The sequence below is a fragment of the Cynoglossus semilaevis genome, chromosome W, assembly GCF_000523025.1.
Source record: "Cynoglossus semilaevis isolate Cse_v1.0 chromosome W, Cse_v1.0, whole genome shotgun sequence".
In the NCBI taxonomy this organism is placed as follows: Eukaryota; Metazoa; Chordata; class Actinopteri; order Pleuronectiformes; family Cynoglossidae; genus Cynoglossus; species Cynoglossus semilaevis.
This window is the reverse complement of record NC_024327.1, coordinates 9,234,671-9,246,588: the sequence shown is the minus strand read 5'-3', so window position 1 is coordinate 9,246,588 and position 11,918 is coordinate 9,234,671. Positions and strand designations below refer to the sequence as shown.

Sequence of the window (11,918 nt, the reverse complement as noted above, 5' to 3'; positions counted from 1 at the left end):
CGCTATTTGTCTGATCCGTCGCCTAGGACCTGTTTGCCTTGGGAGACCCTACCAGGGGCGTTAAGCCCCCGACAACATAGCTCCTAGGTTCATTCGGATACTCAAACCCCTCCACCACGTTAAGGTTGCGATTCAAGGAGAGGTATATATATATATACACACACACTACGGGTCAAAAGTTTTAGAACACCCGAATTTTTCCAGTTATTTATTGCAATTCAAAAGGCACTCAGAAACTGGGGGAAACTCTGACAGGCAGCAGTCTGGCAGAGCCAAAGCCACAATTAAATCAGAGGACAAGTTTCTAAGAGTTAACAGCTTGCGTGATAGGCGAACAGCTTCAAGCACAGCTTAATAGTGGTTGTAGTAAGCAAGTCTCAGTTTCAACTATGAAGAGAAGACTTCGAGCTGCAGATTTAACAGGATGAGTTGCAGCAAGAAAGCAATTGCTAAGATGTCAGAATAAGACAAAAAGGATCTCCTGAGCCACAAAACACCGTCATTGGACTATTGAAGACTGGAAGATGGTGTTATGGACTGATGAATCAAAATTTCAAATCTTCGGTTCATCACGCAGGATCTTTGTACGTCGTCGAGTAGGCGAGAGGATGGTTCCCCATCGAGCTGGTTTGGGATTAACTGGACAGAAGAGTGAAAGCCAAGCAACCTACAAGTGCCACACAGTTATGGGAACTTCTGCAACAGACTTGGGAAAAACTTCCTGAAGAGTATTTGATTTCTATTGTAGAAAGAATGCCACGAGTGTGTTTAGCTGTTATATCTGCCAAAGGTGGCTATTCCAAAGGTTAGAATACATTTTGGTCTATAAATTGATTCCATGATTTCTTTTTCAACTCAAATGTATATGTATATGTATATGTATATGTATATGTATATGTATATGTATATGTATATGTATATGTATATGTATATGTATATGTATATGTATATGTATATGTATATGTATATGTATATGTATATGTATATGTATATGTATATGTATATGTATATGTATATGTATATGTATATGTATATGTATATGTATATGTATATGTATATGTATATGTATATGTATATGTATATGTATATGTATATGTATATGTATATGTATATGTATATGTAATTGATTGAGGTATATGATTTAAATGTGTTTATTTCAATGTTTATATTTCAATGTTTTACAATGTTTTAAAATAACTGTAGAAATGTGAAGACAACACTGAGGTAAAAATCTTCAGGTACACTTTGACTCTGTATCCTTCTATTGTCAGTCTCATCCTGAAAAAGAGGGCAGTAGCTGTGAGTGTTTATTGTGAAATGAAGCAGGTGAATATACATCACACACACTTGCAGTGTCTTTCTAAAATTGTGAGGTCACATTTCCCCATTTTGGCTAAACTAATTTTAACTATCTCAATAGTTTCAGACCAAGGCCCGACCACAAAAAATTGGCAAAACTAATTAAACTAATTATTGTTATTATTATGGGCCAAAAGATGAAGTAACTTTTCATTCTGATGCACTTATGGCTAACGCTCAGTGCTCTTTTTCTAGTCTCATCCAAAAACAATTTTCTAATTGTACAACTTAATATAGGTAAATATATGATTTTGTTTTAGCAAAGTCACTACTTTTATCTCGCAAATTGACGACTTATTTCTTGTAATGTCTTGACTTTAAACTCGTAATTTCATTTATTTATTTTCTTCTCAAGATGACCATAATACACCGTAGTGCACAGGAATAAAACAAAACTTCAGAAAAAAAAACAAATAGAACAAAATGCTAGATAAACAAATTATGCATCCAATACTAATTCACAAAATCAATAAATAATAAACACTTAAATAAAAGCCAACCATTTTATAGCAAAAGGGATGTAAAAGACAGAAAAAAAATTAAACCGTATATTAAAAGTGAAGTGAGAGAAGAGATGTCAGGACAAAATGGTGTCGCTCCAAATTTAAACCTAACCTGTATTTTGTCATAAACGTTAATTAAATCATCTCTTTTCATGTTTCATGTTTTTAACGCGCCTTTTTAAACATTTACAAGTTTTGACGGAATATTCTGTATATTAATTGTTGAACGGACTCACCTGTGTGTGATGAACAGACGGTATAAACCTCAAGAGTAGCACAAACAAAACTCACACCGCCTTTAACAACACAGTATCTCTCACAGACAAAAAGGCGCGTCCTGCATCCCGCAAGCGTGCTCACAGCAGCAGGTGTCACATATGTTGTTTCCCAGGTCATACAGGTATAACCTGTCCTCCCTCTCTCTCTCTCTCTCTCTCTCTATCTCTCTCTCTGCCGACCTTTTTCTGCCTGGACCTCCCCATCGATTGGCGTTTGAAAGTGTTAGATATACTGTATATTACCCTTTCTGACTGATTTTTCTCCAGTTCTTCTTGCTTTTTCCCGCTCTCATTGTTACCCTCCTCCCATCGTTTTCACTTTCTAGCCCATTTTCCACACTTTTAATTGTTTTGAAAACTGATATATATAGTTTTTCATTAATACCACTGAACTCATTGAAATCGGTGCAGATTTTTGTATTTATTTTTTGAGGTACAGAGTGGATTCTGCTGCTTATGATGTCACCTCACAGATAATGGCAGAAGTGAAAGAATGTTACCATGATAACATAAATCTAAAAAAAGAGCTACCGGTAGAAGACTGCAAAAAACACAGTAGCTAATATTATCTACACTAGGGCTGCCACTGAACGAATTATGGTTTGAGCATCACAAGACATGCAATGTTTTCTTTTCTTTCTTTTTTTATAGCTTGTCAACGTTTGTTTTGCACTCGGAACTGGCTCCTTGTTTTGCTCTTCTCGCTCTCTCTTTCTCTAATTTACTCTCTGAGTATCAGCTCTTTGTCAGCCACACCCCTTATACGCATGCTGTCAGTAATGCTGTTCATTCACAGATGTGCCCCTTTATTTTAGGATATGAGAAATTATCGCCGTAAAGCAACATGATTCTGCCCGACTAGAGGCAAGACTAGGAATTAAAGCTTTAGAGTGTTCTAAATTATTTTAAGCTTGATTTAAAGTTTTACATATTTCAGAGGCATAATAATTATCTTTAAGAAAAATGAATAGAGTAAAACTTCAGTACAATTCTTTAAAAAAAATCTAAACGCACAGCTAATATTCTGTAAATCTACCAGCAATATGACTCAATTTCTACATTATAGAGTGAAAAGCATTAATTTTTTCAACCATTAGTTTTCCCCCAGGGACAGATATCTATCAAACAATTCAACAGTCCCTTATGTCACTGTGGCATACAATGCCTCTGTGGAACGGGTGTGGTAAAAAGTAAGTTTACTGTCAGAAAAAAACAGACTCGTTTATAGACAGGAAATAGTACAAGAAACATTTATCTACATTCATGGACTATTTTTGCACCACAAACACCCGTGATTGGTCTAAAACAAATCCTGTTACTTTCACATATAAATTCAAAAAACAATAATCACAAACTAAGTTTTTTTTAATAAGGACTTTGTGGATTACCACAAAGCTGGAAACCTCTGTTCTCTCCAGACAATGGCAAATTTCTGCACCTTTACATGAACTAATTTGCAGAATTGTCACCGACTTTTCACCACAATGGAAAAACAAGCTAAAAAATTGGGCAAAGTCATTTCAGTTCCTTCCTGGCCTTTCCACTTAGTAGCTCATGACTGCAATGGAAAGGGACATAATACAGCCGTCCCTATTTTGTGATACCCCATTGGACTTTTGCTATGCTTTCATTGTTAGGTACTGTTAAAGAGGTCAATAAAATTATGACTTTTCTGAAGGTAAGACAATCTTCATCTCTAATGACAACACAATGCCTGTGTTTCTCCTTTTGTCAGTGATTGTCTCATTTTAATATTGATTAATAATGACCTGTTTCAATGACAACACAAGGACCTCCCAGCTTTTATTGCAGATACACACATTTCTCCTTTAGATGCTCACAGATGGGTGCTCCAGCTTCATTAATGCCAGTGCAGGCTAAAACTGCAATATTTGTGTTTCAGTTATCTGTCCTCATTCCACCCATTTACACTGTTGTACTCCTGAATCTTCTGTTTAATATGAGACAGTTTTTTTCTTCAGGTACTCACACCTCTCCCTTTTCTCCAGATACGTTGGGTCCTGAAACATGGAAATAGAAGTTAATACATTCCTCGTGTTTGTGTGTGTGTGTATATATATTGTAAAGATATGATTATTATTATGATTATAATATTATGATTAACTAATAATAATGAAATAATATAACAATAATGAAATTATTGCATCATAAATGTTAAACTTCAAGATTGGAAAACTACTGAGCATTTATGTGACAAAAAGTGGAAATGTACTGAGTAATTGTGTGACAACTGTAGCATGACAAGATACAAGTATTCTTTCTGTTGTTAAGCTATATGCTAGAACAACCTGGCATTTGGAGAACAAAACAATCCTTTATAAATCATGATAGTGTGTACATATGCGTGACGAAGGTCACGGTAATCGGTGAGTTTCAGGACGTGGTGGAGGTGCCAGCAACAGCAGCAGAAGTGGAGCCAAATCCCAAAAAGACGGAGAAGGACTTCCAATCAGAAGAGGACAACGTTTGCATGTACAACTCTGTCTGTTACACTTAAAAACCTGGGTCAGGGAAAGTTGGTCAGACTTTGTGAACTGACATCCCATGCTGTTTGTCAGGGGCGCGTAGATCTGACCCAGAGCTCTGGAACTGCCTATTTTGCTGATTCTGTGATAAATAGAGTTAAGCCTAAAAATCTTCTCCTATTTGACTCACACATAGAGAGATTTCAGTAAAATGAGCAAAACCTAACAATATATAAATATATATATATACCAGGTTGGGGAGGAAGTCCTGAATCAGGTGGAGGAGTTTAAGTATCTTGGGGTCTTGTTCATGAGTGACGGTAGGATGGAACGTGAGATTGACAGGCGGATCGGTGCAGCGGCCGCAGTAAAAAGCAAAGCTCTCGATTTACCGGTCGATCTACGTTCCTACCCTCACCTATGGTCATGAGCTCTGGGTCATGACCGAAAGAACGAGATCCCGGATACAAGTGGCTGAAATGAGGTAGTGTCGAGGGAGAGGGAAGTCTCGGTGTCCCTGCTCAGACTGTTGCCCCCGCGACCCGGCCCCGGATAAGCGGTTGATGATGGATGGATGGATGGATGGATATATACACTGTTTATGACAAATTGGTGATTTGTACAGTAAAAACACACAGATCATCCCACACATTAGAGAACAAATGAAGCGAGTTCTCTACACTCTGATTACCTGTTTTTGTATCTTTGAATCTGCATGCAATTTTATTTGATTTTTTTTTACCATCTGACTGGATGGTCGAGCAGACAGGTAAGTCATCATCTTGTCCATTTCTTCAAACTTTGTAGCCATGGCCTGTACCTCTGTATGCACCTCCTTATATTCAGCATACTGGTCATTAAAGACAGCCTTGTAGTGGTCCCTCTCCTCATCACAGTGGATGCTGGGATATTTACTGGGCACACAAGAAAAAAGGAAAGTATGTTTTAACATTATAAAAATGAGTCATCAAATATCTGGAAAAAGGTCATAAAATATGCGTAGAAAAAGTTATCTGAATATGTTGCAAAATCTAAAGAGTAGCCAAATTCATTAAAACAAATTCAACAACAGACACAATAAAGCTAAAAGAGTTAGTGTTTTTCCCACTGTTATAAACTCAATGTAAACATTAAAAGGTGAACAATGTTGAAAATATGTCCAACTCACGCCACATAGTCTACTATAACAACAGGTTTGGGGATGTGTCCAGCTGGAATGTGACCTTGGAGAATCTCTGGATGGAGCATCTTCACTGAACTACCTGTGACACTGTTGGGAGCATCCATAATATCTGGACGACCAGTGGGAAGGGTGGTAGCTTCTGAGGTTCTGGAGGCTGGACCTATCTACAAGAAACAGCCAGAGTGATCGTGAGGTGTCATTCTAAAAGTTTTACCATTCAATGTTAACCCTAAATAACTCAAGGAATCTTTATTACTTACTATAGACAGAGGCACTGATAACAATGTTGTCTTCATCTAAGGGTTTTGTTAATGAAAAACAAAATGAGTTAGTCTTATATTCAGTGACATATTTCAATAAATAAATAAATCTAAAAAAATCTATCTATCTATCTATCTATCTATCTATCTATCTATCTATCTATCTATCTATCATCTATCTATCGAGAGCTACTACAAATTTCCTCCATCACTCGCAATAGAATATTAAGCGTTTATGTAAGTGTCTGTTAGTTTGTCTTACCTCCGATGCTAGTGCCTCCCTTCTCATTCTGGCTGCCTCATGCCTCCACAGCTTCAGACAAGCCGGTGTACTCACAAAGTAAAGAGTCATGTTTAGGAAAATGAAGACAATGGCTGCAGTCTGACCTGCCTCAGTACGACAGAAGGCTCCATTCATGCCATTGTTGAAGACTGGAATGTTGCACAGTCCTCCTGTAGTTGTATCTCTTACATACACAACTCCTGCTGCGATGAAGAGCACAGCCAGAACAAGGTTGATGGAACACTCTGTGAGTGGCCACCAGGAAGAGTCTAGAAGAATGGCTCTATAGTACATGGACATACCCAGAACAACCAAAATCACAGTCACGATCCAAGCCAAATGGGCTTCCACCAGAACAAATAGGGTCTTGGGACCTGTGTATTGGTAACCACCTTCAAGTCCACCCAGGCCTCCTTACAGATGTGGACCACTGTATCCATACATATTGAACCACTCATTGTCTTTGTGAACATATGCACAGACGCAGGCAAACACAGCTGCAGCAACTGCACACATCCTAGGATTCTCAGCAGACCAGCCCAGGACTTCATGTAGGCATAGTGCAGGTGGTATTCCTCCACTCGCTCCTGGTAGGTCTGGGAGGAAATATTGCTGGGAACTTCAGAGACTGAGGTGATTGCTTCAGCTCCAAGGAGAAGTCCATCACGCTCTTTGTTAGCACCGTTGTGGTCCCAGTAGGGATGAGGCATTGATGGAGACGGAGGGGTGGAGCATGGAGGTGAGCATGGGACTCCTGCTGTAGTGTGGCTTTTGGCACTCTTCTTAGATGATGCGGCTGGAAAGTGAGGGGCAGGTGGAGGTTCTGAAGAAGGAGGGAGTGACCATCCTTTACTGCTTTGTACTTACTTACTACTGTTAATACGAAAAAAGTTCTTGACTAAGTCAGGAATGAAGTGCTGCACAGGTTTGATATCGATTGTTTCGCAGTCGGCCTCTGCAGGCTCATCATCACTAGGAGGATAGAAGGAATCAGGACTAACGGCTGGCTGGACAGGAAGAGGCGGAGGAGGAAGAGGGTCTAGGCTAACAATTCATACTGATCCATGCAAAGATGGAGGAGGCAGTGGATAATCTGAGTAGTCATCAGGGACCTGGTCATAGATTGGTGTCTCACGCAACCGGTCAAACCTGGTGACTGCTCCTGAAGACATCAGGACCTGAAATTCGATTACTGCCAACTGCCAACTGCCAACAAAAAAACATACACAAATAATAGCTACAGCAAGTCAGCAAAAGCTGAACCTAAGTCATCAATACAGGATAAGTAAAACAAGTCAAGACATTACATAATAGGTACAAAAATAAGTCATGTAAGGCCAGAAATAGTTTTAAAAAGGATCACCCAGGTGTTAGCTACAAGTTAGCACAAAAATAACCACAACCATAACCACAACAAAAGACAAAAAAAAAAAAGCATATAAAAAATAAAGATGTTCAAGAGATTTACAGAAAATTCAATAAATAAACGTGTGTGTCAACCAATCGTGACACATTTAGTTTGTGTTTAGCTTTGGCTGAATACACCAATGAATGAGATAACAACCCCCCTTTTTAACGCATTGAGCCTTGACACAACAGCGATTTAGTCATTAGCCACTAGGTTTAGTAAATCCATTCTTTACTAAAAGTTACATCTAGGTTACAAGTTCAACGGTACATTAAGTTTAACTTTTAAATATGTAAATAAATGCGCTAAAGATTCAACTCTCCTCGAGATATACTGCAAAAAAAAAAAAAAAAAAAACTAAACAGTGTGACACAAAAATGTTGCATACAGCAAAAGGCCTGATAAATATTTGCAAGAACAGGTGCGACAGCAGTCGTAAACCTTTCATTCACCAAAATAAATATAAATACCCATCATCCGCTTATCAGGTTGCGGGGGCAGCAGTCACCACCCAAATCACATTGCACCATACCAACCCCCTAAACCTTCCTGTGGGTGGTGAGTCCACTAGAAAGTACCAACTGCCCTAACCGGGATTCGAACTTGCCTAGGAGGTGAACCGTGGGGTTCCACACCAATGATAGAGACTTTGCCTCTGGGCCAAAGCACCACTGAAATAAAAATAAATATTCGCTTTATTAATACGTGAAAACAAACAAACAAAGAGGACACTTTTCATTTGAAAATTAAACACAGACTAACCTGCTGATAACTTTTGGTCTGTTTCAGTTTGTGTTTTTCCTACCAGTGAAGGTAAAGGTTCACATAAACCCTGGTTTAGTTTTTAAGCAGATTCCAGATCAGTTTCACTGACTCACCTTCCCAGGGTTTCAGAGTCTGAGATTTGGATCTGGTCTGACTGGATTCATGGTGGGCTCACGGACTAGTCTAAGAATTTGACAGTTAGACGTGGCTTGACTTGATCTATAGTACACTGCTCAAAAAAATAAAGGGAACACTTAACCAACACAATGTAACTCCAAGTTAGTCACACTTCTGTGAAATCAAACTGTCCACTTAGGAAGCAGCACTTATTGACAATCAATTTCACATGCTGTTTTGCAAATGGAAAAGACAACAAGTAGAAATTATAGGCAATTAGCAAGAGACCCTAAGTAAAGGAGTGGTTCTGCAGGTGGTGACCACAGACCACTTCTCAGTTCCTATGCTTTCTGGCTGATGTTTTGGTCACTTTTGAATGCTGGTGGTGCTTCCACTCTGGTGGTAGCATGAGACGGAGTCTACAACCCACACAAGTGGCTCAGGTAGTGCAGCTCATCCAGGATGGCACATCCACGCGAGCTGTGGCAAGAAGGTTTGCTGTCTATCAGTGTAGTGTCCAGAGCATGCAGGCGCTACCAGGAGAAAGGCCAGTACATCAGGAGACGTGGAGGAGACCGTAGGAGGGCAACAACACAGCAGCAGGACGCCTACCTCCGCCTTTGTGCAAGGGGGAACAGGAGGAGCACTGCCAGAGCCTTGCAAAATGACCTCCAGCAGGCCACAAATGTGCATGTGTCTGCTCAAACGGTCAGAAGCAGACTTCATGAGGGTGGTATGAGGGCCACACGTGGCGGGGGTTGTGCTAACTTGGGAACTACACGATCTCAACTTCATAAAAAAGAACGCGTTACGTTAAACTTACAGCAAAAACTTCGTCGCAAAAGTTGTTTTTTATATCGATGCATTTTATAAAGAACTAGCGTCATTAGGGCGCAATAAGATTTTGGTGCACGAGCGATGGCACGGTTCAACACGTGATTGTGCACCAATCGAGTAGCTGATTGATGTCAACACTCCGGCAACATGGCTCCTTCCGTGGTTTTACTTAACGTTACCGAAAGAGAGGAATTCTCCCAAAAGTCTTCTAAAGTGGGCCAAATGGATTCCAAACAGTGCTTTATACATAGCCGCCTGCACAAAGAACAATGAGGCAAATAGACAATAAGGTGAACTTGTTAAGTCATTTTGATCAATAAAAGGAAGTAATCAATGACAAGGACCATTTGTTTATTCATTCGTTCATTTATTCGCTCCTAACTAAATACAACACCGATCAATCATAATAAAAAACTTCTTTAAAACATATATACATATGTACAATATAACAATAAAACAATAAAAAACAGCATAAGAAAATGAATGGTAATTCATTTATTACAATTAATTTAAAATTGTCAAGAAAAATTCAACTCACCAGTAGTCGCCAACCAGGGAACAAAAGGGGAAACTGGAAAAAGCTGCTACAATTAAGTCAAAGGACTGCTCCTTTGGATATACCGTGGATGTCAGGAAACTCTCTGTTAGATAGGACTGTAAAATATACTGTTAGTTCATACCCCAATTTTACTAACACAAAGAATTAAAATAAAGATCAAATAAAGATCTGATCAAATAAAGAATCAAATACGAGATCTCAAGTTTTAAAAGTTTTACTTGCAAGCACGGAGTGCAGAACAGTTACATTCAGAACTGCACTGAAGAACTCCTCAGTGCTCAAAGCTTACAGTTTTTTACACACACACTTCAATGGTCAGCACCTTGGCCCTTTACAGCCATGTGGTGTTCATGCGCAACTTCTGAGTGCTGATTGGCAAAGGCTGCTCCAAACAAAGATTCTCCACCAATAGAATACATGTACATGTGCTAAGCTATTCTGCTCAGTAACTCAGGTTAGATCAAAGACATGCACTTTGGATTCTTTTCCTTTTTGATGTTCTGTTTTCCTCATTATTTGGGCAGAGAAACCATCCGTACCATACACCATCCTGTTATGTAAACCACCAGCATGCACACCTTTCTTCAGTCCTTCTCCCTTTAGTCCAGCATTTAAAAACAGTATAAATTGATATGGAAACTTAATATAATTAATATATTGTAAATATTGAATAAATGTATTTACAATATCTTAACAGTAGATATACCTGGAACAAAGGAATTGCAAGTGAGAGGATTGAGTGGAGGCCGAGGCCAAACAGGATCAATTTAAATCTACTGCAATCGATACGTTTGCGAAGAAATTCTTCAACCCATTTGGTCTGTGTCTTTATAAAAATTAATATTAATATTATTAATATTATATTTTTGAAGAAAAACAACTTTTTTAGTTTGCTGAGCTGGACGAAGGGCCTGTTGGCAACAAGGATGATTCTGCACCTGTTGATGCCCAAGAACAAAAAGAAATGTCTGAGTCAGAAAAGAAGCAAGGCATGTTAGAAAGAATAAAAGTGGTGTAATGACTTGTAAAATGAACAAAATAACTGAACTTATGTCTGAACCATACAACTTGGAGAAAGTAAAGGAGAACTTTCAGAAATACACAGAAATGTTAAAAGAATTTAATGTCTTACACAGTCGATATCAAGCTTTACTGTCAAAGGATGAATGTGTTACAGACACAACAGAACAATGGTATCAGCCAAAGATGTTAAATATCAAAAAAGGAGGAAGAAGATGAAGTGGGTCCTAAATAGTGGTGTCGTTCGCGAGTGATTCGTTCAATATGAACGAATCTTTCATATGACTCGTGACTCCCGAGTCATATGAAAGATTCGTGACTCGTGACTACCGAGTCATACTGAATGTTTGTTCATATTGAACTCACGAACCACTCACAAATCACTCACTGCGAACAAATAACTCTCTGCGAACTAATCTTTCACTGTGAACTAATCTTCACTGCAAACAAATCACTCTCTGCGAACTAATCTTTCACTACGATCTAATTACTCTGCAAACTAATCTTTCACTGTGAACAAACGGGTCTACACACATCAAAACTTACCTGTACCCTCTAACCGAATCTACCATGTCGGTGTAGTCAATGATGATCTCTTTTCCTGGTTTTGTTTCCAATGGATACCTTCCTGGTTCTGGTCTGATGATAGGTCTGGTGTTAAATTTGGTACATTGTTCACATGTCTTAGTCAGGTACTGAGCCATGTCTTTGAGAAAAGGGTGCCACCAATGGTCAAGGTTTCTTAGCATTTGTGCTACACCTACGTGTCCTACTCCATGTGCCTCCTCTATTGCTGTCTGCCTCAGTCCTGGGGGTAGGATAGGCCTACCATCTGGTCCTCTCCAAAGTCCGTCCGTCTC

At 39.0% G+C, this 11,918-nt stretch overlaps 1 pseudogene; it reads right to left on the bottom strand.

Annotated features, from left to right (window-relative positions):
* Positions 1 to 3,580: 3,580 nt before the first annotated feature.
* LOC103397130 (MARVEL domain-containing protein 2-like) lies at positions 3,581 to 7,553 on the bottom strand (annotated as a pseudogene).
* Positions 7,554 to 11,918: the final 4,365 nt, after the last annotated feature.